The sequence below is a fragment of the Amblyraja radiata genome, chromosome 4 (assembly GCF_010909765.2).
Source record: "Amblyraja radiata isolate CabotCenter1 chromosome 4, sAmbRad1.1.pri, whole genome shotgun sequence".
Taxonomy (NCBI): Eukaryota; Metazoa; Chordata; class Chondrichthyes; order Rajiformes; family Rajidae; genus Amblyraja; species Amblyraja radiata.
The window spans coordinates 16,269,108-16,296,709 of NC_045959.1; the positions used below are offsets into that span (position 1 = coordinate 16,269,108).

At 42.5% G+C, this 27,602-nt stretch overlaps 1 long non-coding RNA gene across 1 annotated transcript in view; it reads left to right on the forward strand.

Annotated features, from left to right (window-relative positions):
• Nucleotides 1-487: 487 nt before the first annotated feature.
• The window catches only part of LOC116971851, a 29,754-nt gene continuing 2,639 nt past the window's right edge, over nucleotides 488-27,602 (forward strand). The window contains exons 1-3 of the long non-coding RNA XR_004411642.1: nucleotides 488-557; nucleotides 22,970-23,105; nucleotides 26,179-26,357. This is a non-coding gene — a long non-coding RNA (uncharacterized LOC116971851). The remainder of the gene's footprint in view (nucleotides 558-22,969; nucleotides 23,106-26,178; nucleotides 26,358-27,602) is intronic.

Consider the following 27,602-nt stretch of genomic DNA (forward strand, 5'->3'; position numbering starts at 1 on the left):
GAGGTGGGCATAAGACAAACTTACTGCATCTAAGACGACGTTTGTTTTAACGATGCACGCATCCAGGGGCGGGAAGTGTGGGAGTATCAAACTAACATCAGGAGTAGCGCTCAGTCCACATCGTCGATTCCTACATCACAGGTTGGTATCTGAGCTGCAGACTTGCTGAGTGTGACTAGCAACATTAGTGAAACTATCTGCTAATAACTTATTCGGAATTTATTTTAGCAATAGTTGTCTCTCTCAGATTTTGTATTTTATTGCAATTTTCTGAATGATTACCTTCTCCAAGAATTAGCGATTTGGTTTTCTTGGCAGTTTGCTGTGAATCTATCCCTTGTAATGTTTCGACGGTGAACAGTACTTGGAAAGCCAAAGGAAATCTCTCCGAGAATTTTATGTTTTTTGAGTTTAAAAAGTAGGCTTTGATCAGTCATTGTACTATTTTACTCTTTTCCATTTTCACATTTCAGCGGGAGAGTGTAATGTCACTGAAGAGATCAAATCAAGTCCAGCCGCTAGTTCTTGAAAATGTGTCCGCAGTTTCCAAGTCACAGGTAACTTCTCTTATTTGGGTGAAATATTCTTTAGTACCTTGAGCCCCGTATTGTTAAATGCACTGACTGAGGTCGCTGTCCCGCTCCTCAAGTGGTTTCTCAAGGTAAGTAGCTGGGAAACGGGTAACAACAACAGCTTCCTTTCCAAATAACCAGCTTGGGAAATCATGTAAGGAAGATGCATACCGTTGGTAGCTTTTATTTCTCATGTTTCTGCCTCATGTACTTTATTAATTGCAGATGAGAGTCTTAATCTGGGCAAGTCTGATCACGAACTGTCTCTTCTGTTGTTACAAGCACTGTAGCAAAATATTATCGATGTACCAAAAATACTTTGCGCATATACACATAACAAACACTCATAAGCACACAAACACCAGCACTTGTAGTCTGTCCCAAACTGTCCACTTAATCCCAATACCCCATTCATCAGTAGCATTCCGATTTTCATCTTTTTTGAAATCAAATTTAGTTTATGAAGTGTATACTGTATTTGCTCCCATCACACTTTCAAACAGTGATTGCAATATTAATATTGCAGTATCACAAAGCAAGTGACCCCCTGTTCCCATTAAGATAGAGTAGAAACTATCTCAGGTGCTCATTTATATTATAGATGATCGTCATTAGGATTGTTGTGCTTGTTTAGGCTCTTTTTAAGAGTTATCCAATTAGCCCCGTAACCCTGCAATTTTTTTATCTTCATATATTTCTCTAATGCCTATTAAAAAATATATTTTTGGATCTGCTCCAACTATCCTGTCCAATCCTTCTTCTTGTCTGTTCTATCAAAATTGTTAGTGTACCCCTTGAATTTTTCCTGCAGTAAATAGAACAACCACAGCTTCTCATGACTGATGCAGGGAGCAGGGATTTAAATTTATAGACCTCTGGGATCTCTTCTGGGGTAGGGGAGACCTGTACAAAAGGGACGGGTTGCACCTTAACTGGAGGGGGACCGACGTTCTGGTAGGCAGGTTTGCTAGTGCTACACGTGTGGGTTTAAACTAAATAGTAGGGGGGAGGGATTGACAAACTGGGAGTATAGAGATGGAGTTAAAGGGGAAGTGAGTACAGGAAAAGTTGCAAAAGACTCCCGAATTAATTTCGAGAAGGTATAAGAGAGTAAGGTCAGGGTCAATAGTGAGCGGTGTGAGAGGGGAGGTGAATCCCAAAGTTAAAGTGTTGTATATGAATGCGCAAAGTATAAGAAATAAAGTGGACGAGCTTGAGGCTCAGTTAGAAACTGGCAAGTATGATGTTGTGGGAATTACTTAGACATGGCTGCAAGAGGGCCAGGGCTGGGAACTGAATATTCAGGGGTATACCTCTATCTAAAAGACAGACAGGTGGGCAGAGGGGGTGGCGTAGCTCTGTTGGTGAGGAATTAAATTCAGTACCTTGCGAGGGATGACATAGAATCAGGAGATGTAGTTTAGATAGAACTAAGGAATTGTACGGGTCAAAAGACTCTAATGGGACTTATCTCCAGACCCCCAATCAGTAGCCTGGATATAGGGTGCAAGTTGAATCAAGAGTTAAAATTAGCATGTCGTAAAGGTAATGCTACGATGGTTATGGGTGATTTCAACATGCGGGTAGACTGGGAAAATCAGTTTGGTACTGGACCCCAAGAAAGGGAGTTTGTGGAGTGCCTCTGTGATGGAATCTTAGAACAGTTTGTACTGGAGCCTACCAAGGAGAAGGCAATTCTGGATTTAGTGTTGTGTAATGAACTGGATTTGATAAGGGAACTCGAGGTAAAGGAGCCATTAGGAGGTTGTGACCATAATTTGATAAGTTTTAATCTACAATTTGAGAGGGAGAAAGGAAAATTGGAGGTGTCAGTATTACAGTTGAGCAAAGGGGACTATGGAGGCATGAGGGAGGGGCTGGCCAAAGATGACTGGAAAGAGACGCAAGCAGGGATGATAGTGGAACAACAATAACCATATAACCATATAACAATTACAGCACGGAAACAGGCCATCTCGACCCTTCTAGTCCGTGCCGAACACGTATTCTCCCCTAGTCCCATATACCTGCGCTCAAGCCATAACCCTCCATTCCTTTCCCGTCCATATAACTATCCAATTTATTTTTAAATTATAAAAACGAACCTGCCTCCACCACCTTCACTGGAAGCTCATTCCACACAGCCACCACTCTCTGAGTAAAGAAGTTCCCCCTCATGTTACCCCTAAACTTCTGTCCCTTAATTCTCAAGTCATGTCCCCTTGTTTGAATCTTCCCTACTCTCAGTGGGAAAAGCTTATCCACGTCAATTCTGTCTATCCCTCTCATCATTTTAAAGACCTCTATCAAGTCCCCCCTTAACCTTCTGCGCTCCAAAGAATAAAGCCCTAACTTGTTCAACCTTTCTCTGTAACTTAGTTGCTGAAACCCAGGCAACATTCTAGTAAATCTCCTCTGTACTCTCTCTATTTTGTTGACATCCTTCCTATAATTAGGCGACCAAAATTGTACACCATACTCCAGAATTGGCCTCACCAATGCCTTGTACAATTTTAACATTACATCCCAACTTCTATACTCAATGCTCTGATTTATAAAGGCCAGCACACCAAAAGCTTTCTTTACCACCCTATCTACATGAGATTCCACTTTCAGGGAACTGTGCACAGTTATTCCCAGATTCCTCTGTTCACCTGCATTCTTCAATTCCCTACCATTTACCATGTACGTCCTATTTTGATTTGTCCTGCCAAGATGTAGCACCTCACACTTATCAGCATTAAACTCCATCTGCCATCTTTCAGCCCACTCTTCCAACTGGCATAAATCTCTCTGTAGACTTTGAAAATCTACTTCATTATCCACAACCCCACCTATCTTAGTATCATCTGCATACTTACTAATTCAATTTACCACGCCATCATCCAGATCATTGATGTACATGACAAACAACAGTGGACCCAACACAGATCCCTGTGGCACCCCACTAGTCACTGGCCTCCAACCTGACAAACAACCATCCACCATTACTCTCTGGCATCTCCCATTCAGCCACTGTTGAATCCATCTTGCTACTCCACCATTAATACCCAACAATTGAACCTTCTTAACCAACCTTCCGTGAGGAACCTTGTCAAAGGCCTTACTGAAGTCCATATATACAACATCCACTGCTTTACCCTCATCAATTTCCCGAGTAACCTCTTCAAAAAATTCATGAGGATTAGTCAAACATGACCTTCCAGGCACAAATCCATGTTGACTGTTCCTAATCAGACCCTGTTTATCCAGATGCTTATATATATTATCTCTAAGTATCCTTTCCATTAATTTGCCCACCACTGACGTCAAACTAACAGGTCTATAATTGCTAGGTATACTCTTAAACCTCTTTTTAAACAATGGAACAACATGCGCAGTACGCCAATCCTCCGGCACTATTCCCGTTTCTAATGACATTTGAAATATTTCTGTCATAACCCCTGCTATTTCTACACTAACTTCCCTCAATGTCCTAGAGAATATCCTGTCCCTACAATGGCAGGTATTTCTGGGAATAATACAGAAGGTGCAGGATCAGTCCATTCCAAAGAGGAAGAAAAATTCTAAAGGGAGTAAGAGGCGACCGTGGCTGACAAGGGAAGTCAAGGGCAGTATAAAATAACTGTATAACATAGCAGAGATGAGCGGGAAGCCAGAGGATTGGGAAACTTTTAAAGAGCAACAGGTGATAACTAAAAAGGTGAGATACAAAGATATGTTAGCCAAGAATATAAAGGAGGACAGTAAAAGCTTCTTTAGGTATGTGAAGAGGAACAATTTAGTTAAGACAAATGTGGGCCCCTTAAAGACAGAAACAGGTAAATGTATTATATGAAATGAGGAAATGACAGAAGAGTTGAACAGGTACTTTGGATCTGTCTTCACTAAGGAAGACACAAACAATCTCCCAGGTACAAGTGGCCAGAGGACCTAGGTTGACAGAGGAACTGAAGGAAATTCACATTAGGCAGGGAAGGGTGTTGGATAGACTGATGGGACTGAAGGCTGATAAATCCCCAGGGCGCGATGGTCTGCATCCCAGGGCACTTAAGGAAGTGGCTCTAGAAATTGTGGACGCATTAGTGATAATTTTCCAATGTTACATAGATTCAAGATCAGTTCCTGTGGATTGGAGGGTAGCTAATGTTATCCCACTTTTTAAGAAAGGAGGGAGTGAGAAAACAGGGAATTATAGACCAGTTAACCTGACATCGGTGGTGGGGAAGATGCTGGAGTCAATTATAAAAGATGAAATAGCGGCACATTTGGATAGCAGTAACAGGATAGCTCCGAGTCAGCATGGATATAGGAAGGGAAAATCATGCTTGGCTAATCTTCTGGAATATTTTGAGGATGTAGCTGGGAAAGTGGACGAGGGAGAGCCAGTGGATGTAATGTATCTGGACTTTCAGAAAGCCTTTGATAAGGTCCCACATAGGAGATTAGTGGGCAAAATTTGAGCACATGATATTGGGGGGAGGGTACTGATATGGATAGAAAATTGGTTGGCAGACAGGAAACAAAGAGTAGGGATTAATGGGTCCCTTTCAGATTGGCAGGCAGTGACTAGCGGGGTACCACACGGCTCAGTGCTGGTACCGCAACTATTTACAATATACATTAATGCTTTAGATGAAGGGATTTAGAGTAACATTAGCAAATTTGCAGATTACATAAAGCTGGGTGGCAGTGTGAACTGTGAGGAGGATGCTATGAGGATGTAGGGTAACTTGGACAGGTTGGGTGAGTAGGCAGATGCATGGCAGATGCAGTTTAATGTGGATACATGTGAGGTTATCCACTTTGGTGGAGAACAGGAAGGCAGATTATTATCTGAATGGTGTCAAGTTAGGAAAAAGGGAAGTACAACGAGATCTGGGTGACCTTGTTCATCAGTCACTGAAAGTAAGCATGCAGGTACAGCAAACAGTGAAGAAAGCTAATGACTTGTTGGTCTTCATAACAAGAGGAGTTGAGTATAGGAGCAAATAGGTCCTTCTGCAGTTGTACAGGGCCCTGGTGAGATCACACCTGGAGTATTGTGTGCAGTTTTGGTCTCAATATTTGAGGAAGGACATTCTTGCTTTTGAGGGGGTGCAGCGTAGATTCATAAGGTTAATTCCCAGGGATGGAGAGACTGTCATATGTTGAAAGAATGGAGCGACTGAGCTTGTATACACTGGAATTTAGAAGGATGAGAGGCGATCTCAGATTCAGATTCAGATTCAGAAAACCTTAATGTCTGTCGTAACAGAAAATCTTCTTTGACGCGGCTCAACATACAACCAGGACAATGTACTGATAAGCAGTCATACAACACAGATTTCTGCAAGCACACACAGTGTGTATAGATCTTAAAAGCAAGTATAAAGATTAGAAACTATAAAAATAGACAAGATAAAAGTTGTGGATACGTGTAAAGTGACAGTGCGTCAGGGTTAATTTGTCCCTTGTTCATTTTTTATTTAAGCTGTTTATGACAATGGGTATGAATGGGTTTTTGTGGATGTTTTTCTTGGATAGGGGGACTTTATATTGGCGGCCTGATGGCAGAAGTTGGAAGGACTTGGGCAGGGGGTGGGTGGGATCCTGTGTAATGAGGTTGGCTTTCCTTTTACCTGCCTGGGTGTGGAGTACTGATAATTGATTTTGAGTTTTGCCAGTTATTTTGCTTGCTTGATTGATGATCCGGGAAAGCTTTGATTTGTCTTTGACAGAGGTGAGGGTGAACCAGGGTGTGATGTTAAAGGTGAGTACAGATTCTATAAGTGATTTATAGACAGCTGTTAAAATGTCCTGTCTGACATCAAAACTCCTGAGTTTCCTCAGCAGGAACAGGCATTGCTGTGCCTTCTTGTACACAGAGTCTGTGTGCTGGGAGAAGGACAGGCGGGTGTCAATCTCTGTGCCCAGGTATCTAAAGGCCTCTACCTGCTCAACTGTCTGCCCATTCAGCCTCAGAGGTTCAAAGAGAGGTTGGGGGGAAGATGTTCGCCTCCCCCCACAACACAGCTCCTTGGTCTTGGAGATGTTAAGCTCCAGAGAGCTCTCTTTGATCCACAGCATCAGGGTGTTGACCTGCTGATAGTAGGCAGTCAGAGAAGTGTGATCCTTGATGTGGGCCACCAGGGCCATATCGTCTGCATACTTAAAAAGGGAAATGTCACTGTTATTGTTTGTTATGTTGTTTGTGTAGATGGAAAATAAAATCGGTGATAAAACACAACCCTGGGGGACACCAGTGTTTAAAATCATGTTCTTGGATTTAAAACCATTTACCACCACATGCTGAGGCCGGTCCTGCAGGAAGTCTTTTATCCACAGGATAAGTGATGGGTTGACTTGAAACATATAAGATTATTAAGGGATTGGACACGCTAGAGGCAGGAAACATGTTCCTGATGTTGGGGGAATCCAGAACCAGGGGCCACAGTTTAAAAATAAGGGGTAGGCCATTTAGAACGGAGATGAGGCAAAGCTTTTTCACAAAGAGGGTTGTGAATCTGTGGAATTCTCAGCCTCAGAAGGCAGCAGAGGCCAATTCACTGGATGCTTTCAAGAGAGATAGAGATAGCGGAGTCAGGGGATATGGGGAGAAGGCAGAAACGGGGTACTGATTGTGGATGATCGGCCATGATTATAGTGTATGGCGGTGCTAGCTTGAAGGGCCGAATGGCCTCCTCCTGCACCTATTGTCTATTGTCTATTGTCTGTCTGTGTAGCTGCTTCTCAGATGTTGTTCTAGTAAATGTTGCTTTCTCTCTTCATGACTCAAAGTGTTGCGCTCCTGAGAAAGCATGGCCATTGATTTCTAACTGTTCAAGATAACAATATATCTATTTTTGATGGAGGAACAGTTCAGCTTGGGTGGGTTACAACCCAGTGATATGAACATTGCTGTTCCCCGTGCCACTCCCTCCCCCCCAGCTCTGGGTACAGCCATTTCTTCCACCCCTCCCCTGTCACCACACTCATTTGCCCTCATGTGTAAGCTCATCTACCACCCTGAGTTCGCTATTTACTTTTTTATTCTCTCTCATTCACATTACCCTCTGTTCCTTTAGAAACATAGAAACATAGAAAATAGGTGCAGGAGTCGCCCATTCGGCCCTTCGAGCCTGCACCGCCATTCAATATGATCATGGCTGATCATCCAACTCAGTATCCTGTACCTGCCTTCTCTCCATACCCCCTGATCCCTTTAGCCACAAGGGCCACATCTAACTCCCTCTTAAATATAGCCAACAAACTGGCCTCAACTACCTTCTGTCGCAGAGAATTCCAGAGATTCACCACTCTCTGTGTGAAAAATGTTTTTCTCATCTCGGTCCTAAAAGATTTCCCCCTTATCCTTAAAATGTGACCCCTTGTTCTGGACTTCCCCAACATTGGGAACAATCTTCCTGCATCTAGCCTGTCCAACCCCTTAAGAATTTTGTAAGTTTCTATAAGATCCCCCCTCAACTTCCATCCATACCCCTCACCAGCTTTATATTTCACTCCTCTTATTCTCTCCCTGAAACCCTTTTGTCTCCTTTTCATCTCAAGCCTTTGTCACACCCCACCCATCAAACCCCCTCGCCTGTATCCATCGATCTCTTCCCAGGCTTTGTCTCACCACAACTTCTCTGTTCTAGCATTTCCCCCACGACTTGTATCAGTCTGATGAAGGGTTCTGACCAGAAACATTGTCTATCCACAGATGCAGCCTGACCCGCTAGGATCCTTCAGAACTTTGTATTTTAATGTAATTTCCTGTTCCCCTTTGTTGTATTCTCTCAGTCACCTTTCATTCGTGTAAATACCCCTTTAGGCCTCTCTTGCGTGTACATCCTTGTATAATTACGTTATATTTTACACCTGCCAAAATAAGGCGCATAATGTAACGTTACTGTATATTGCCGTATATAATATATATATATATATATCTATCCCATTCTTCCAACCGAGACACATGACCACGCTCCTCAGTATACTGCTGCCTGCCAACTAATGAGGCTTTCTATACGTGAACTCTGCTGCTGTTCTTCTCACTGTTTCCAATATTCCCTGACTTGGACCCATCTGAAGGCTTGAGGTTACATCCTGTGACCAAGAAGCTTGATGATATTAATAGCTAACAGAAGGGAATAAAATCAAGCAACTGCTGTGACTTGGTTGATCTGCAATGTAAGTTTTGTATGAAACCAATCGCAGTTAGCATTATGAAAGGGAATCCACAAATTGCCTTTTATGCATATAGAACCTATGCAGAGGCAGCAGTTATTGATGGATAAGCGACAAATGTTATGGTGCAGTGTGGCCTAGGAATTGTCATGAATGAAGCATTTGTATGCCAGCTGAAAATTGAACGAAACAGCTACTCAATGCTTCTGGATGGTATTCCTTATCTGCAAGATCTATGATCTAGCATTATTACATTATGAACAAATTTTAGTCCCAACAGTTGGTTTTGTTTCTTGTGCAGAAAACAGCTGAGTTGCTAAAAGTCAAACTAGTGTGTTTCATTTGCATGTGTGGCACAGGTTGTGAAACATGAATAGTGGAGTCAGATTTCATGCTGTGGAACACAATTATCATTTGTGTTTATTATGACAAAACAGCTTTCAGAAAGGTTTTGAGAAAAGAATCTCAGCCACTGCATTCAATGTGGTCTCGATGTGGTCGCCTTTATATTGATGAGACCATGCATAGAAGTGGCAACAATTTCATGAAGCTTGCGCTCTATATGCCAAGGTCTGTTGGATCTCCCAGTTGCTAACTATTGTAACTCCCCATCACATTCCCACACTGACTTTTTGTCCTTGGCCTCCTCCATTGCTGGAGTGAAACCTCACACAAACAGGAAGAACACCATCTCAAATTCTGCTTGGGTAGCTTACAACGGTACGAACACTGAATTCTCCAATTTCAAGTAGTTCTCCCCCATATAGACATAGAAACATGGAAACATAGAAAATAGGTGCAGGAGTAGGCTATACGGCCCTTCGAGCCTGATCATCCAACTCAGTATCCTGTACCTGCCTTCTCTCCATACCCCCTGATCCCTTTAGCCACAAGGGCCACATCTAAGTCTCTCTTAAATATAGCCAATGAACTGGCCTCAACTACCTTCTGTGGCAGAGAATGCCACAGATTCACCACTCTCTGTGTGAAAAATGTTTTCCCCCTTATCCTTGAACTGTGACCTCTTTTTCTGGACTTCCCCAACATCGGGAACAATCTTCCTGCATCTAGCCAATGAAAGAAAACTGGCAGGGAACATAAAAACTGACTGCAAAAGCTTTTATAGATATGTGAAGAGAAAAAGATTAGTTAAAACAAATGTAGGTCCCTTGCAATCAGAAACAGGTGAATTAATCATGGGGAACAAGGACATGGCAGACCAATTGAATAACTACTTTGATTCTGTCTTCACTAAGGAAGACATAAATAATCTGCCGGAAATAGCAGGGGACCGGGGGTCAAATGAGATGGAGGAACTGAGTGAAATCCAGGTTAGCCGGGAAGTGGTGTTAGGTAAATTGAATGGATTAAAGGTCGATAAATCCCCAGGGCCAGATAGGCTGCATCCCAGAGTACTTAAGGAAGTAGCCCCAGAAATAGTGGATGCATTAGTGATAGTTTTTCAAAACTCTTTAGATTCTGGAGTAGTTCCTGAGGATTGGAGGGTAGCTAATGTAACCCCACTTTTTAAAAAGGGAGTGAGAGAGAAAACGGGGAATAACAGACCAGTTAGTCTAACGTCAGTAGTGGGGAAACTGCTAGAATCAGTTATTAAAGATGGGATAGCAGCACATTTGGAAAGTGGTGAAATTATTGGACAAAGTCAGCATGGATTTATGAAAGGTAAATCATGTCTGACGAATCTTATAGAATTTTTCGAGGATGTAACTAGTAGAGTGGTTAAGGGAGAACCAGTGGATGTGTTATATCTGGACTTTCAGAAGGCTTTCGACAAGGTCCCACATAAGAGATTAGTATACAAACTTAAAGCACACGGTATTGGGGGTTCAGTATTGATGTGGATAGAGAACTGGCTGGCAGACAGGAAGCAAAGAGTAGGAGTAAACGGGTCCTTTTCACAATGGCAGGCAGTGACTAGTGGGGTACCGCAAGGCTCAGTGCTGGGACCCCAGCTATTTACGATATATATTAATGATTTGGACGAGGGAATTGAATGCAACATCTCCAAGTTTGCGGATGACACGAAGCTGGGGGGGGCAGTGTTAGCTGTGAGGAGGATGCTAGGAGGCTGCAAGGTGACTTGGATAGGCTGGGTGAGTGGGCAAATGCATGGCAGATGCAGTATAATGTGGATAAATGTGAGGTTATCCACTTTGGTGGCAAAAACAGGAAAGTAGACTATTATCTGAATGGTGGCCGATTAGGAAAGGGGGAGATGCAACGAGACCTGGGTGTCATGGTACACCAGTCATTAAAAGTAGGCATGCAGGTGCAGCAGGCAGTGAAGAAGGCGAATGGTATGTTAGCATTCATAGCAAAAGGATTTGAGTATAGGAGCAGGGAGGTTCTACTGCAGTTGTACAGGGTCTTGGTGAGACCACACCTGGAGTATTGCGTACAGTTTTGGTCTCCTAATCTGAGGAAAGACATTCTTGCCGTAGAGGGAGTACAGAGAAGGTTCACCAGACTGATTTCTGGGATGTCAGGACTTTCATATGAAGAAAGACTGGATAGACTCGGTTTGTACTCGCTAGAATTTAGAGGATTGAGGGGGGATCTTATAGAAACTTACAAAATTCTTAAGGGGTTGGACAGGCTAGATGCAGATAGATTGTTTCCGATGTTGGGGAAGTCCAGAACAAGGGGTCACAGTTTAAGGATAAGGGGGAAATTTTTAGGACCGAGATGAGGAGAACACTTTTCACACAGAGAGTGGTGAATCTCTGGAATTCTCTGCGACAGAAGGTAGTTGAGGCCAGTTCGTTGGCTATATTTAAGAGGGAGTTAGATGTGGCCCTTGTGGCTAAAGGGATCAGGGGGTATGGAGAGAAAGCAGGTACAGGATACTGAGTTGGATGATCAGCCATGATCATATTGAATGGCGGTGCAGGCTCGAAGGGCCGAATGGCCTACTCCTGCACCTATTTTCTATGTTTCTATGTTTTCCTAAGACTGATGATTACCATTTTTGATTCTTCTTGTCTCTTAACCAAATCCAAAGACTTTTGTCTCAACTAACATTCCTTGAATACAACTGAAATACTTCTGACATCTGTTCCAAACTTATATTTTTCAACCAATATCTTGCGATTATTATTGAATTTGAAGAATATTCCAGGTTACTCACTTCAATGATATTTGATACATTATGTATCCCAAAAGGCACTCCCTCATATAGTCCTTTTAAGCATGAGAAGTCTTCTGACTCCTTTCCCTTCCCTTCAAATGAAATCCCCCCATTCCTATCCACCCACTATCCCTCCTTCCAGTTTTACATTTCACCCCCCTTCCTTCTGTATCTGGTTCCACATCTACACCCTTTTGTTTCCATTGCATCCCCAGCCTTTGTTACTATTTCCACCCATCTGCCAATCACCAGTCCTCACTTGAACCAATTTATCCCTTGCCAGTTTTTGCCTCACCGCTCCTCTCTTTACCACCTTTCTCCCCTGTTTTCCATCAGTCTGACAAAGTGTTCCAACCTGAGACACCGTCTGCCATAGAAACATAGAAACATAGAAAATAGGTGCACGAGTAGGTAGAGTTGCTGGCTTTGCAATTGAATAGGAGAAGGTGACAGCTTGTCTTATTTTCAGCTGAATCCATTTTGTAAGTATAAATCTTTTTTAACTTCCACCTTCCTTCCTTTTAATCAGTTTATGATAACATTCACAATCCCCGGTAGGTACATAATGGTCGCAAGCAATTAACAATACATTTTTAGAGCGATGGTTAATAAAATTATGAAGCCATATTGTAATATAGTATTCCAAAGTCTATCAAGCCAACTGAATGGCCAGTATCTCCCATTTTACTTCATTGTACCTATGCATGTCACTGTCAACCTTATGGATTTTCTCAATTTCTTGGGAAATGTGGGTAGCAAGGTCATTATATTAGAGGATTCATCAGGGATCTAGGCACAACACTCTTCTTATTATAATACAGGTTCCTCTTTGTTGATCTTTATGATCAAACTTATTTCATAGTAAGAAAGATTTTTAATATACTATAGTTGTAAAACAGTTAACATGATTACATACAAAAATTATCAAGAATTGAGAAAGGAGCTGTCAACTATCTTTGTGCAGAGTTTATATAAAAAATGAAGAGTAATATTTAGAATTCATACGTTTCAGTCTGTTACCGTTAACTCTTATACAAATTTCCCCTTTAATTGGTTCATGCCATTTATCCATGACTGTGGGATCTGCAGATTAGTTTATAGCTTCTTTAAGAGATTAACATCCATAAGATCAATGTTACAAGATACCATGAACTAGAAGCATTACGTGTCTGATTGTAATTTGGTTTTGAATCTGTCCTTGAGCTCGTAAGGGGTTATGGCATAAACCCCAAATCATAATCAGATAAAGAAGCTTGTTTACCTTACAGCAGCTAGTTCACTGCTTAACATTCTATAATTGTAGTCCTTCGCTGTTACAGCGCGTAAGCAGGCTGGCATGTTATTCCACCACTGCTGGCAAAGCCACGGAACAATAGGCTATCGGTCTTTATGCAGGGATATGGGGTAAAAGGCTGAACATAGTTCAATTACTGTAAAGGTGTCGGCTTCTGTCATTATAGATGACAGAACAATACGTCTTTATGTCTTCACACTTTCGGGATCTATTACACAGACTTTGCATTTTCACTGATAGTGCTCATTGCAATAAAGACAATCATGTCAAGCATAAAGACTATAGCTATCCCTTCTTCAGCCTCTGTGGCCAATATTGTTTTAATTCATGGCAAAGCAGCTCCCCTTTTTTATAGTCAGTTTATGTTCAAGGGCTGAATACACTCATCCCACATGATTCTTATGCTTTGCCCATAGTTCGTCGGGTACTTGGACCAGAGCCATAGTAGGCAGCTGTTGCTTTTCATAGTGTCCCATTCCTTTCTGACTCATGTGATCTTTCCTTCTGTGTCATTGGCAACTTTAAAACATGAATTGTCTGTTTGTCCTTCAGCCATTAATCATTTTTCCTACTTCTTTCGCTGTTGCTGGAGGTCACGTAGTTATGGTTAAATGTGACTCAGAGGTGTCTCTCATTTCATATCGATCCCTTCGGTTTTATTCCTAATCCCGGGACCCCAAAGAACAAATAAGGGGTCACTGTTAATTGTTCAAGTTTATTCAACCAGGGGGGGACTCGTTCCAAGTATTGGGGATTAGGGAGGCATGTATATAATTCAGTGCAGTGCTTTGATTTTGACTCTGACATCGGGGGGGGGGGGGGGGGGGGGGGGGGGGGAGTGCAGGGGAGAGATAAGCTTTTTTGGCCTTCCATCACAGCAATGTGATGGATGTTTATGTAAATTATGTTGTGTCTTGGGTCTATTTGTTTGTAATGTATGGCTGCAGAAATGGCATTTCGTTTGGACCTCAAGGGGTCCAAATGACAATAAATTGAATTGTATTGTATTGTATTGTATTCACTTATGTTCATGGCTGGATTTAACAAGATACTGTAAATACGGGGCTTTTTTATTTGTGTGCATGGCTTCCTTGTACCTCCAGTCTTGCAGGCGGACATCCAAATTCATAATTCCTTTTTCCAGTTTCCAATTATTTCGCAATAAGTTTGGTGTATCCAATGAGGATTATTTTCGCCCTTAATAATAATAATAATAATAATAATAACTTTATTTATAAAGCACTTTAAACAACTGCAGTTGCCACAAAGTGCTGTACATGAGAACTCATGAACAAAAAGCTATTACAAACAATTAAAAACCGTAAAACGAAGGACTATAAAAAACATACTAAAAATGAAAAGACATTAAAAGCACTAAAAACAGGAGCAATGCCTCAGCCAGTGTCGAAAGCCACCTACCTTCACTGTAGGTAGGTCATTGCAATAAACATCTTAAACATAGTATTTAATTTCCCTTGTGCTGACACTCCTGATCCCTCCTGCAACTGGGATAGAGAGGCATGGGGGTCAATGTCCCAATGAGAGTCTGTCCATTAGACTGTGTGAGTTGGAGGGTTTGCGGTGACATAGAAACATAGAAAATAGGTGCAGGAGTAGGCCATTCGGCCCTTCGAGCCTGCACCACCATTCAATTTGATCATGGCTGATCATCCAACTCAGTATCCTGTACCTGCCTTCTCTCCATACCCCCTGATCCCTTTAGCCACAAGGGCCACATCTAACTCCCCCTTAAATATAGCCAATGAACTGGCCTCAACTACCTTCTGTGGCAGAGAATTCCAGAGATTCACCACTCTCTGTGTGAAATATGATTTTCTCATCTCGGTCCTAAAAGATTTCCCCCTTATCCTTAAACTGTGACCCCTTGTCCTGGACTTCCCCAACATCGGGAACAATCTTCCTGCATCTAGCCTGTCCAACCCCTTAAGAATGTTGTAAGTTTCTATAAGATCCCCCCTCAATCTTCTAAATTCTAGCAAGTACAAGCCAAGTCTATCCATTCTTTCTTCATATGAAAGTCCTGACATCCCAGGAATCAGTCTGGTGAACCTTCTTTGTACTCCCTCTATGGGAAGAATGTCTTTCCTCCGATTAGGAGACCAAAACTGTACGCAATACTCCAGGTGTGGTCTCACCAAGACCCTGTACAACTGCAGTAGAACCTCCCTGCTCCTATACTCAAATCCTTTTGCTATGAATGCTAACATACCATTCGCTATCTTCACTGCCTGCTGCACCTGCATGCCTACTTTCAATGACTGGTGTACCATGACACCCAGGTCTCGTTGCATCTCCCCTTTTCCTAATCGGCCACTATTCAGATAATAGTCTACTTTCCTGTTTTTGCCACCAAAGTGAATAACCTCACATTTATCCACATGCATGTGGCAGATGCATAGACAATAATAATTCTCTCGAATGGTACCCAGATGTCCTAATCCTCTTGAGTCCCTGGAACCGAGACCTAACCCTCTGGGATTTAATAGATGCATTGCGATTTTTGTTTTGTGAGCTCAGTTTTGAGCAGGGAACTTTGGACCCAGACTGAGCTGGTGGTCCTGTTTGTAGACCATCAACTCCAGCAGTGAAGAGGTCACTGATGGAGACACTAGAGACTGCAGACGCTGGAACTGGAGTGAAAAATCAAACTACTGATGGAACTCAGCAGGCCAGGCAGCATCTGTGGAGGGAAATAAGTCTGAAGAAATGTCCACCCCCAAAATCTTGTCTGCTCATTTCTCTCCACAGAACCTGCTTGACCTGTTTAGTTCCTCCAGCAGTTTTTTTGTTTGTTTTGTTTTTGGGGCCGGTGTGATAGCAGACCTGAAACACCTTCTGACCATTGAGGTGTAAAGACTAGGTGAGCAAAGCTAAGTGTGAATACATCCTTGTATATCTTTGAGTAGACTTGATGGGCTGAATGGCCTAATTCTGCGCCTATAACCTATGTACTTGACAATGGAGAACGAGAGTCCTGGGGAGCACAGCAGCCCAGATTATTGTCTGTGGGAGTACGTAATCGGCACCTCCAAGGACATGTGTGGTAGCAAAACATTGCAGGGTGCTTCACATACGCATGAGGTAGTAAAATGAATGGTGGATCGATGAGGGGATGTTGGGAGGCAACACCAAAGGTTTATGACAAGGAAGTGGGTTTTTAAATATGAGGGTGACTGAAAAGCACCAATAAGCTCATGTTGTTTTTTTAAACCATGAGGGATCAGTCCTTTGAGAGAAAACAATTACAACCAGTCGCTTCCAGTGAACAGGCAGGCAACTGCTGCAAACAAGAACTCTGAAAATGTGTTGAAAAATCTTTCCGATTTAAAATTGAATAGGAATTACATCAATATAATCACTCGCAACAAGGGCAGAGTCCCCCTAGTCCTCACCTTTCACCCCACCAGCCGGCAAATACAACAAATAATCCTCCGCCATTTCCGCCACCTCCAACGTGACCCCACCACTCGCCACATCTTCCCATCTCCCCCCATGTCTGCCTTCCGCAAAGACCGCTCCCTCCGCAACTCCCTTGTCAATCCTTCCCTTCCCTCCCGTACCACCACCTCCCCGGGCACTTTCCATTGCAACTGCAAGAAATGCAACACCTGTCCCTTCACCTCCCCCCTCGACTCCATTCAAGGACCCAAGCAGTCGTTCCAGGTGCGACAAAGGTTCACCTGTATCTCCTCCAACCTCATCTACTGCATCCGCTGCTCTAGATGTCAGCTGATTTACATCGGGGAGACCAAGCGGAGGTTGGGCGATCGTTTCGCCGAACACCTCCGCTCAGTCCGCAATAACCTACCTGAACTCCCGGTGGCTCAGCACTTCAACTCCCCCTCCCATTCCCAATCCGACCTCTCTGTCCTGGGTCTCCTCCATTGCCAGAGTGAGCAACACCAGAAATTGGAGGAACAGCACCTCATATTCCACCTGGGTTGCTTGCGTCCGAATGGCATGAACATTGAATTCTCCCAATTTTGCTAGCCCTTGCAGTCTCCTCCCCTTCCTTAACCCTCGAACTGTCTCCTCCCATCCCCCCGCCCTCGGGCTCCTCCTCCTCCTCCCTTTTTCCTTCCTTCTCCCCCCCCCACCCCCCATCAGTCTGAAGAAGGATTTCGGCCCGAAACGTCGCCTATTTCCTTCGCTCCATAGATGCTGCTGCACCCGCTGAGTTTCTCCAGCATTTTTGTGTACCTTCGATCTTCCAGCATCTGCAGTTCCTTCTTGAACAATATAATCTATTTGTTCATATGCATTTCTCATTGCTTGTCTCAATTGAAGCTACTTTCTCAGCAAGTAAGAAGTGTGCGTTGGGAGAATGATTTGAATTTCAGTCAATGCAACTGTGTGTAGATCACCAGAAAGTGAACTTAATACAGTTGTTAATAGAATACAGTACAACTATTCAGTCTGAAGAAGGGTTTTGGCCCGAAACGTTGCCTATCTCCTTCGCTCCATAGATGCTGCTGCACCCGCTGAGTTTCTCCAGCATTTTTGTGTACCCACAGTACACCTATATCTGTGTCCCTACCAACATCATTACAAATTCTGTGTAATTCTACATCATTAATTGTGTAGGCTATTTGGTTCATTTGGTCAATGCTCTGCAATCCTCATCCCACCATAGTTCATTTAACTCACTTCCACAAATCCTGTAATTCTATTCTCTCCCATGCACTATTTGAGATTGCCTTTGCTGTTGGCCCCAAGCATTTCAGCAGTAGTGATTAATGTATTATATTTATAGCCCTTTGTTTTGACTTCACCACAACTAAAAGCAACCTCATTACATCTATACTTTCAAACACGGTCGTACGATACCAAAGTCCTCTCATTCTTGGCTCTTCCTGATGTGTTTTGAAGGAGTAACATTCTATAAAATGTGAAGAGCGTGGTCTTGCAAAGGGTCTTTCATCACCAGGGCACAAGATTGTGGATCAAACATTCCCGATTTTCGTACCTCTGTACTGCCTATCGCTCACAGCCATTTCCAGGCATCGGGTGGAAATCTCACCAGGGTGGTCACAAGATAGGGCAGGATGGGTATTTACAGGGAGGGTGGTGTGAACATGTTCAACAAATTTGACAATTTGTATTTGGCAAACTGCTTCACCTCCTTCCTTCGTAGATTATGAGGTTGTGCGCAGATCCAACCAAAACAAGCAATCTGTCTTCTGTTAACAATACAGTATTGGAGTCTGATTTCCACATTAAAAGGGGCTTGCCCGCTGAATCCAGCAGGGAGCATTGGACATCATTTGGGTCCATGTTCGGACAAGATGAGAGAGCAAGGTGGACCAGGGCCAGTTAACCCAATTTGTAGCTCACATCAGTCTGAAGAAGGGGTTTGGCCACAAACGTTGCCTATTTCCTTCGCTCCATAGATGCTGCTGCACCCACTGAGTTTCTCCAGCATTTTTGTCTACCTTTGTAGCTTTTACTGATCAGTTAACAGCCAGCAAAAGTATTCAACGCTGATTCTCGGAGGGATGTACAAGTGAATTGCACCTGGGGCACCAACAGCCATGGCCTGAGTCTGGTCCAACAGTCTCCCAAAAACCACAACAATCACCTATCATCAGCATCAATTTTGCAACGACTGCTCTAAATGTTAAACTTGTTGCTAACACCCAGGTGCCTTGAATCAAATAAAGAAGGTGCTTTGTTTTCATGTGTTCTATATTATGTCTGTGTACTGCCAACCTTAGCACTTCCTGAAGGCTTTTAGCACATTTTCCATAAGATACCTTGGAGGTTTAGCATCAAAAGCATATGCTTACTTTGATGCAGTTAACATGGGACTGGGCTGGTGTAATTAGGCCAAGTCTAATCACCCAACAGTTTAATTGAGTAGGCGTCATAAATATGTTTTCTTGTTTTACCATCGTTACCCTTAATAGCCTTTATCTCGACAATTAGGATTATTGTTGATAAACATGGTCTGATTGAAAAGAAGGCTATATTATTAAAGTAAAAAATGACAGGCAAATAAGTAATAGCTTGGATGTTTAGTACATTCATGTGTTTAAGTGGGAAAGCATCCTGTGAGTTCATAGGCTTGCTTTCCAAATGGGTTCTATGCCGTTCTTAAATCTCTTTATGGTCTAAATTGTGATTATATGCTTTTCCACTTGCTGTTTATTTTAACATTGTTTTAGACAATAGGTGCATGAGTAGGCCATTCGGCCCTTCGTGCCAGCACCGCCATTCAATGTGATCATGGCTGATCATCCCCAATCAGTATCCCGTTCCTGCCTCCTCCCCATATCCCCTGACTCCGTTATCTTTAAGAGCCCTATCTAGCTCTCTCTTGAAAGTATCCAGAGAACCGGCCTCCACTGCCCTCTGAGGCAGAGAATTCCACAGACTCACAACTCTCTGTGTGAAAAATCGTTTCCTCATCTACGTTCTAAATGGCTTACCCCTTATTCTTAAACTGTGGCCCTTGGTTCTGGACTCACCCAACATCAGGAACATGTTTCCTGCCTCTAGCGTGTCCAAACCCTTAATAATCTTATATGTTTCAATAAGATCCCCTCTTATCCTTCAGAGTATACAAGCCCAGCCGCTCCATTCTCTCAGCATAAGAGAGATATATTTTAGCATATATTCAGCATATTTTACTGGCATTGAAAGAAAAATGAAATACCATACATATGTTAATGAAAAAACTCTGTACAACATCAACAATTAATGTGTTAATGTGTCCATATGATGTATGTGTATGCAACTTTAACAAGGGTGTTCAAAAGGCATTGACACCTTTTATCATTAATTCCACACAGTGTGACTTCAATGCAAAATGATCATCAAGACAACGTTATCAGATGGTTGTAATTTTTCAGTAAAGTCAGTGCGCGTGAGAAATGTTCAGTGGGTCAGGCAGCATCTGTGGGGGTGAGATAGGGAGAGACAGCGATAACAGTTCAGGTCAATGTTCTTTCATTAATCTTGTGTTTTGGATTTAGAAAGGTGATTTAGAAAGGTTTCTTCATTTCCTTCAGTGTACATCTTTTTCCTAGAGCATTGTACAAGATATTGATACTGTTCCTGTGCAGCAAAGCTCTGGATACTAACAAGATAATGGAATACTAATGTGCATCCAAGCCTTGATGATGTGGTATCAGGAAGGCAATGTTTAAGTTTCCCATGTTATCGTTACATTTTCCATTCTCCGTGATGGTGGCAGAGATGGAAGGAAGGAAATCCCATTGATATAGAGAGACCCAGCCATTTGGCCCACCGAGTCCACACTGATCATCAACTATGGATAACCTAATCCAACTAAGGAGCAATTTACAGCTACCTATTAACCTACCAGTCCTACACGGTCATAGGGAAAACATCCAAAGCCCACACAGATAGAACCTGGGGTCAGGAGCCTACGGGGCAAGGGCTCTGCAAGCTGCAGCATCGAGCCTAACCCAGGTGGAACTGCTAAACTTGGTGAATTGGTTCAGTAGATTGCACATATGCAGCCCAAATGATAAAAGGTTGAATATGCTGTTTAATTTCAAAGAGCATGATGTAAGCAAACTGATTTATCATGGATGGTGTTTTAGGGGTTCTTTAAGCTGTATTCATCCAAAGGTATGATGACTGTTCAATTAAGCCCTTCATTTGAGCCCTGCTCCTGCCAGTGAAGTTATAAGGTTCATATGTTGTTAATGAATCATGTAGTCATGAATTCATAAGTTATAGGAGCAGAGTAAAGCCATTCAGCCCATCACGTTTACTCCGCCATTCAATCATGGCTGATATATCATTCCCTCTCAACCCCATTCTCCTGCCTTCTCCCCATAACCCCTGACACCCCTACTAATCAAAGGTAAGCAACTTGTCAGAATATTTCCACTCTCTCCTGCTCTTCTGGATGAGGTATTGACTTGGCCAGTCCAGTTATACTGCTGTTTCACAACAAAATGTTGATGTGAGGTGCTTTGAGGTTACCCACTGTAAAGTCAGGGTGGAGACCCGTCCTGTCTGCTTGTGGTATATATCACCCGGCACGAATGTTGGCATTGATCAGTCTAAGCCTGAATGTTATGCTGAACTGCTTGGACCCCCTTCAGTGTCAGAGGAGTTATAGACACTGGAAACATCAGTCCATCCATGCCTGATCTTGTGATGAGTGAAAGTAATTGCTGAAGCATTTAAAAACGTGGAACTCCTGTAATGTGTCCTGGACAAGCAATAAGTCATCGAGCATATTTTTGATATACTTTGGCTTATAATGATGTTGACGGCAGCTACTCTCTCCTCGTATGTGTCCACGCCAGATGCCAGGCTGAATCCAGAAGGAAACTGAGAGTCATTGAACAGGTTATGGGAATGAGGGTACACAAAAATGCTGGAGAAACTCAGCGGGTGCAGCAGCATCTATGGAGCGAAGGAAATAGGCAACGTTTCGGGCCGAAACCCTTGTGTTGCCTGATGGCAGTAATTATGACCACCATCGCTTTACCTGCAACTGGGAAGAGATTTGATAAAGCAGGAATTGTCCTGATTAGGTAAAAGATTTTCTCTTGTGATTGCGCATGTGTGGACAATCGGCCACATTGGTGCCACAGTCACAGCCCCTCGAAGGAGCTGGATTAGGAGAGCAGCTGTCTCTAGTCCACAGGATGCAGGCCGTATGTTATCAGGCCTTGTAGATTTTGCGCTCGGGTAGCTAATTCACGTACTAATCTTATGTGCTGCATGTCTAAGCAGCTTCACTCTAATCTATCGATTAACCTATGGCTTGATTCCAGCCACCGCCTTGTTTCTGGTGATGTGTAGAGTAATACGTACTTGACTCGTACAGGAGGGCTCCACTAAAACAGACACAACATGAACTCAATGCAGATATGTGCAAATGTCTTTAATGTGCGTGATGATTATTGGCAGATTGGTGGAGGGTTAGGGGCTCTAGCACGTGCCATTGCCTGCTGCTGTTGGCGATGAGCAGTCCATGAAACCCGAATAGACGGCTGATATCTAAAATATGGCTGGAGCTGATCCAGTCACATCCTTTTGAGGGGCAGCTATTATGACGGAAAACAAATCATAAGCTGTCTCTGATAGTAGTGTCCATTGTAATATGGATTCAAAAACCTTTATTGCCACTTTAAGAGGAAGTGAGATTGAATGTCAATTCATTTAAAAATATGTTAAAAAGATTTCTGACTTACTCTGTGGCCTAAGCCAGTGATTCCCAACCTGGGGCCATGGCAAATTTCAGGGGGGCCACAGAAAAATGTGGGGATTTAGGGGGCCACGGGTTCAATGAAGGGGGCCACTTTTTTTCTTTTTTTTTTCCCCCGCTAATAATGTCAGGGGGGGCCACAGAAAAATTAAAGATCCCAAGCGGGCCATGAACTAAAAAAGGTTTGGAACCACTGCCCTAAGCAACCCCATCTCATTTGGTGGGAAGAGAGAAAAGGCTCTTGGGTCCTAAATCTTACCCTATGTGTGTGAAAGTACATATACTACATCTATGAATAGACAAGGATCAGACTAAGTTTTGATCAAAAACCCTACAGGTAACAGTGGCAACTTGGGTGAGGTGCTGGGAGCTGAACGAAAGAGAAGAATGGGGAGACTGAATACTAATGTTGTGCGAAATATGGCAATGTCTCTAAATTTTCGCGCTGAACCTATTGAAACTAAATTTGAAGTTCTGAAGTTTGTGTAATGCTGACTCAGTGCTGGAAGACGTTTGCTTGTAATTTGCATTGTAACAATCAGTAAACACATACTTTGACTATTTCTCTGCAGAACGTACAAGCAAAGAATGAAGTTGCAGCAGCTGGATCAGGGAATTTGGACTGTGTGGAAGACAAGTGGAGTGACTATAACCGGCAACGACGGGCACCGCATCATCACATACCATTTAAAACTGACGCTGAGCTAGGTAGTGCAACTTTACTTTTGCTGAAGTTTGAGCCAAAGCTTCCACTCTTCCACACCGGATGTGGAAGTGGGATAACATGGAACTAGTGTGAACAGGTGATCAATGGTCAGCATGGATTCGGTGGGCCGAAGGGCCTGTTTCCATGCCGTGTCTTTCAAAGCTGGTGGCTGTGGTGCAGACAATGATCTTCTGAGCTATCTGACCATGGAAGTCCACGATGTTGCCTATTTAAGGTCTTTCAAAATTACTTTGTGCAATAGCTGTGCTCATAACATTTTTGAAGCAAGTAAATTGATTAGTTTCGAATTGCCCACGTATATCTGCAGAAATGAAAATTATGTTTAGCTATAAACTGACACAAATCCAATGCAACACTGGTAGTGCTCAGATGTAATGCAAAATTCTCTATCAAGACTCTGAAGCGAAGGGAGAAAGAAACGACAGCAGCTCCAGAAACTGTAGGAGTCTTCTCTTTAGAAGGGAGTTCTGCCAGGGCAGAATCTTCTCTCTGGGCTGGTTGGGAAGGGGCAAGGGGTGGAGAGTTTGCAGAGAGTGCGGATACTGGATACTGATTGTGCCATGTTAACGTGGGCAGATGGACGGGCAATCAGCCAGGATTGAGCTGGCATCTCTTGGGTTCTCAATCCTGAGCCCTGGGGGGGGGGGGGGGGGGGGGGGGGGGGGGTTGCTGGGCGGCTGGGCTATGGGCGGGGCGCTACGGCCGGCTGCACTCGGGTGCTCCTCGGCATCTCTCGGGTTGGCCGTTGGAGTGCGAGTTATACGGGGGGGGGGGAGCACGTAACTCGCAGCTCGCCATGAGGAGCAGAGGCAATTGTGACGTCATCAGCCTGTTAGCTTCAGCTTCAGCTCGCTTTAGCTTCAGATTGGTGAAGAATTTGAAGAAATAATGAACCAAATTTTCAGATGAGGCGATTTTCAACATCATGAGGTAAATCTCTACTGGAATATGTAAAAATGTCACCTTTAGCGCGTCGGGTTTTCGAGAAGTTGTGAATCACTCATAAGCAAACAAATAAATGATCAATATAGATATTTGTTTTCAAAATAGAAGAGGGAGCTAACTCTAGTAATTGAGAGGAAAAAAATTAAAATTATTAAATATCTAACGAGAGTAAGTAGAATTAAACACAGATTGCAGATACTGGTTCACAAAGTTATTTTGACCTTTTAAAGGTTGGAGAATTGTGTTTATATGATGTTTGATGGAATATGATGTTTGTGCAGTTAGCACACAGGATATACAAGAGGTGTAGAACTAGAGGAAGGGGAGCAGATTGTATTAAACACACTGATGATGAAGGAAGCAAAGACTGAAGGATTCTCAGTTGTTCAAAGTGGACTGTCCCTCAGGGTTCAGGCCTAAAATGACTGTTGCGGAGCATGTGTCTCAATGGAAGGAGAGTTACATCTACATTTACGGAGTATACTGATGTTGTAGGCATAGACAATAGATGCAAGAAAGGTATGTTGGATAGAACAATCAAACAAACTAAAGATAAACAAATGTAAAATTATGTGCAATAGGCTGTTACACATGAACAAACAAATACACACAAACACATACCCACATCCAAGATCAGGCTTTTAATAGGTATATAATTTGTTGAGCAGCTGAAACATCAATGAACATTCTATTTTTTCCTTTCTTTGGGAGTTACAGGTGAATTTTATTGTTATTTTTGGTGTCAATGTTGCAGACAAAGACCTCTTTAACTGCACTAGTTGGGAATTCTGTAGTCAAAATGTACTGGCTGTTGAAGTTACATCAGTAAATTTTGCCCATAACTATATTTTCAGATCCTCGACCAACCATGTCTTTAACATATTGCCACTCATGCCTTCATTCAGTTGTCCTCCACTGACTTTTATAAGACTCCCATATTTTACTTTACTCGCAGTATACTTTATGCATTTTTTAGATATGAAATTCTGTACTTTCCATATCAATGCATAAGCTACTGCACCAGCACCAGAGTTCTGGCCCGTTGACCCAGATATCACCATGGCAGCTGAGGACTTCAAATTCAAATAATAAATTAAAATCTAGATTTTTAGATATAAAGTAGAAGTTAATCTCTACAATCTCTAACAATAACAAAAGGATTTGAGTATAAGAGCAGGGAGGTCCTACTGCAGTTGTACAGGGTCTTGGTGAGACCACACCTGGAGTATTGCATACAGTTTTGGTCTCCTAATCTGAGGAAAGACATTCTTGCCATAGAGAGAGTACAGAGAAGGTTCACCAGACTGATTCCTGGGATGGCAGGACTTTCATATGAAGAAAGACTGGATAGACTCGGCTTGTACACGCTAGAATTTAGAAGATTGAGGGGGGATCTTATAGAAACTTACAAAATTCTTAAGGGGTTGGACAGGCTAGATGCAGGAAGCTTGTACCCGATGTTGGGGAAGTCCAGAACAAGGGGTTACAGTTTAAGGATAAGGGGGAAATCTTTTAGGACCGAGATGAGAAAAAAATTTTCACACAGAGAGTGGTGAATCTCTGGAATTCTCTGCCACAGAAGGTAGTTGAGGCCAGTTCATTGGCTATATTTAAGAGGGAGTTAGATGTGGCCCTTGTGGCTAAAGGGATCAGGGGGTATGGAGAGAAGGCAGGTACAGGATACTGAGTTGGATGATCAGCCATGATCATATTGAATGGCGGTGCAGGCTCGAAGGGCCGAATGGCCTACTCCTGCACCTATTTTCTATGTCTATGTTTCTATAACCATGAAACTACTAAATTGTTGCTGAAAAAAACCCGATGTTTCTCACTATTGTCCTGCAGGATAGGAAATCTGCAAACTTTGTATTATTCAGACTCCATGTGATTCCAGGCCCTCTAATGTGGTTGATTCTTAAGCTGCTGAGTTGAGGGGCAATTGGATGTGGATGATAAATATACCCATTCCACAAACAAATAAACAAAAAAAACCTCTCTGATCTTGCTTTGTAGACCAGATGCACCAGGGTTAACATAAATGTTATACTACATTGCTATGACAATCATGAAGAAAACAGATACTGTTTAATCTTTACATTTGATTTCCAGAATCAACGGATTCTGCCACATACATTGGCTTGAAGAGAAATACAGATGCAACACACCAAATTCCAACAGTGAATCAACCTGCAGAAGCAAATGCTGAACACAAAAGCACAAGTGCTTCACCCACTGTAGCTTTCCTTCAGTATTTCATCACAATATCAAAGAGGGGCAATGACAGCCAGGTATTTTGACGATTCACTTGTCAAAGTATTTCATGTTATATGTTGGAAAATGTTTTTGGTGCAATAGAACCATTAAACATGATTGAAATATGTTCTTTCCTAAGGTTAACAATCTTTCTTCTTGTCTTAATCAAGCCCAGCTCGTTTAGCTTTACAGTTAAAATGAGAGAAGGACAGAATGTTGAACAACCTGACTGATTCCTTGTGTATTGGCGATTAACACCTGACAAAATGACCACTGGCTCACTAAAGGCCACCCTCTGTGGGAGTTGACTGTCCTCATTAGATTGTGGTATTTCACTGCGCATTTTCATTGAGGAAAATGGCAGGATGTTACGAGGAGGATATCAGAAATGCAAGAGTGTACATATCAGGAATAGGTAATCGGGCTGAATATCTTTTCTCTTGAACAAAGGTTGAGGAATCCCAATAAAAAGTCTTCAAAACGATGCAATGTTTTGATAGAGGGGATCCAGACAGAATATTTTCACCAATGGGAACCGCATAACTAGAGGCCATCAATATAAGAGATCATTATCTTTCCTTACATTATGAATGACAGCAGTTCGGCCCATTGAGTCTGTTCTAGCTGAATAAGCAATCCATTCCCTAATAATTTTTTGTGTAATTTATTTTCCCCATATTTCCATTCAGAGAATTGTAAGGTTCTGGCAATGAAAGAAAAAGGGAAGGTAAACTTCTTTATTAAATTATTTTAATTTATTTGCATAAATTTAATCATTTTGAAGCATTTTTGTTACTTTTATTATTAAAAAAAATATTATCTTCATATTCAGTTTTTTAATGTTTCTGAATGTTAGAATAGCTGAGATGGATTTCATGAATGGTAGTAGCTGTCGACAGAGTTTTGAGAGCTAGGCTTTCTCACAACACCATCAATTTCTCCTATTATCAATCAGAGCACACAGCCCTGGCCTTAAAATGATCCTATGCATCTGGTCTAATCACATTGGGTCCTTTAGGGCAGGAAGAAATGTCTTCAGTGTACCCGAGTGGTTGCATCCAAGTGGATGCAAAGTGTATGAGTAAACGGGTCCTTTTCACAATGGCAGGCAGTGACTAGTGGAGTACCGCAAGGCTCAGTGCTGGGACCCCAGCTATTTACAATACATATTAATGATTTGGACGAGGGAATTGAATGCAACATCTCCAAGTTTGCAGATGACATGAAGCTGGGGGGCAGTGTTAGCTGTGAGGAGGATGCTAGGAGGCTGCAAGATGATT